At 49.2% G+C, this 2783-nt stretch overlaps 1 pseudogene; it reads right to left on the bottom strand.

Annotated features, from left to right (window-relative positions):
- Positions 1–1738: 1738 nt before the first annotated feature.
- LOC108290648 lies at positions 1739–2566 on the bottom strand (annotated as a pseudogene).
- Positions 2567–2783: the final 217 nt, after the last annotated feature.

Genomic DNA, 2783 nt, shown 5'->3' with positions numbered 1-2783 from the left:
TTTAAAAGTCAAATACTTCTACAAGGCTTATTATAAACACAGATGTCCCCAATCTTTCATGCACACAATTTCCTGAATCCCAGAGGCAATCTACTTTACTTATTTTGCCTAATTTTTTTATTGTTGCGTCTGTGCCTCTAAATAGTGTGTTGTAGTTCTGCTTTGTTTTTCACTCATGTATCATGCTTAATGGATAGCCCCCTTTCACGTATCCCTGTCCTCTCAATATAGTTATTGTACATTTTTGCTTAGCTGGGTGTTCACTATTTGTATTATTATTATGACCACGGAAATGCTTTTCACAACTAGACTAGGAAATGCTATTCACAAGGATTATTTTCCTTTGTTGAATTGACTTTTTTGTTTGTTTGTTTTGTTTTGTTTTTGTTTTTGCATCAGTCAACCTTTAATGTCCAAAAGAGGCGTGGATGCAGAGCATAGGAGATGTGGCAGGGTCTCAGGCCCTGCTCCAGAAATGAGTGAGAGATGAACACAAACTAGACACTTTAAACTGGCCACACAGTCTGGGAGGGCAGGGGGAAACAGATTTGGACATTCATAAAAAAATAAAACCTAAAATCAAGCACTCAATTTTGTGCCCATTGAAGGGTTTGATATAGAACTCAGTCACCACCCAGGTCCCCCCTCCCTTGCCAACATCAAAAAGCAAGCTCGGCACACACTAAGGGCTCAGGGAGGGGCATTCTCCTGCCTCCCCACTAGCCCCAAGAATAGACTTGAAAATAAAATAAGTTGGATTCCCCACCCCCCACATTGTCAACCCTACACGAGAGTTTTGAAGGCGACTCATGAGAATCAGCAGCTCAAACGGCAATGACCACCCCACCCCAAACCCCACCCGACTCCTATTACATTAACAGACAAGATTTCCCTTGCATCCTCCTTGGAATCTCCTCCCCTCACAGCCCTGCTCCATCTCCTGCTATCTGGCTTCATCACTGCAAGACTGACCTCCTCCAAGGCTCCCCAGAAGCTTCTCTCAGCTCTTTATCACTTCCATCCTCACCTCCCACGAGAGACTACAACCATCCAGTTACTGTCCCTCTGCACAGAGACCCCGCTCCAGAGCAGATGGCAGCATGGTCATCCTGTCCTGGGTGGTCCTCCTAAAGCCTTCCCAGGGAGCAGACAGCCAGAGAGCAAGCAGAGTGTCTGGGCTAGATGACAGCAAGGAGTGGACACCTATCTTTACTTCCAAAACAGGTATTCCCAGAGGCTTTTAACATAAAGGCCCACTTAGAACTGTGTCCTCTACCTACCCATACACCCTAGAGATTCCACACTGTCCTACCCCCTCCCTCCCCTCTACCCCAAACCCCACACATATATATACACATACACACACACACACACACACACACACACAGGAGAATCAAGGGAGACATCGATTTGGTTTGATTGCTAACACCTAACTAAGGAACTACAGTCACCAGAAATTCCCTTGCCAGCCAACTAACAACAGGGGCTGCTCTAAGAGAACTCCAGAGGAATGAGAAAACTGAGGGCTAAGCGGGGAGCAGACAAGAAGAATGTAAAGGAAAAAAAAAAATTCAAGCTAATCCTACCCCCAACATCCTCCTGTCATGATCCCTGGCAGGAAGAACAAAAGAAGGTAATCCACAAAGACACAGCAAGACAAGTCTGCTCCCCACTCCCACACACCACAGACAAACACATCTCAGGGCCCCCTAAAGAACACATCCCCTCCCCACCCCCTCTGCTCCAAGCCATTGAATCACAGTTCAGTGGAATATTCTCCCTGGTACTAGATCAATCCCTCCACCTCATTCCTATCCCTTTCTCCTTGACAATCCCAACACCATCCCCCTGCAGACTCCCTGGCCCTCCCAAAGCAGAATCCACCGCCAGGAAGAGGCAGCTGCACAGTTTTAGTTCCACCTCCAGAGACCTATTTCTTTTCCTCAGCCCTCCTAGTCTTTCAGCCTCCTAGTCTTTGTGGAGGGCCTGTTATTTTGTATAGGGAATGAAAGAGAAAAGGGAGAGATGGGAGAGATTTCCTAGTGCAATACAACCAAAAAATATTTTTAAAGTCTTGAAAAATAAGCATAAAGCAGGCTTCTTCCCCAGGCAACTAAACAGAAAGAGGTTTGGTTTTGTTTACTGCAACATACACATGAAATCGAGTATACAGTCCATGCAGTAGCACAGCCATTGGAGGGGACATCCTGATGCTGGTCCCAGTGCAAAACAGTCCCAGCAACGCCGCCTGCTTGCCATCGCTGCCGTCGCCACTGACACCTTCACCACAGCCACCTAGCCTGACTTGAAGAGGAGGATTGCAACTTGACCCAAGTAAAAATAGATGAAGTGCTTTGTCTCGTGTGTGACGTAGCTGCCAAAATTTCGGCCCACGATACAATGCCAGGTAGGGTTGTATTTCTTGTCAAATTCCTTCTTGATCTAGGCAGCAATGTCCTTCTCTGTTGTACTTCTCCATGGCCTGTGTGGCGCAGTCAACGGCATCCTGTTGCATGTCTGCGTTCTTGATCACGGCCTTCCGGTCAGACATCGTGACGCTTCACCGAGCTGAGTCCGCAGGGGCCCCTGGGGAGCAGCGATGGCCCGAGGCAGAGCGCAGGCAGGAGCGGTGTCCCCTGGGCTCCTCCAGCAGCAGCAGCAGCCGCCGCTACCTTGGTCTCCGGCTCCCGCAGCCCGGGGCCGATAACTCCCCGCCGCGGTCCGCCCTGGGAGTTTCGCCGGCCGCCCGCACTCCGCCTTGCGCCGCCTGCCCGCCCGCTCGG

This window comes from Cebus imitator, unplaced genomic scaffold, assembly GCF_001604975.1.
Source record: "Cebus imitator isolate Cc_AM_T3 unplaced genomic scaffold, Cebus_imitator-1.0 Scaffold440, whole genome shotgun sequence".
Classification (NCBI taxonomy): Eukaryota; Metazoa; Chordata; class Mammalia; order Primates; family Cebidae; genus Cebus; species Cebus imitator.
This window is presented reverse-complemented; position numbering and strand designations above follow the sequence as displayed.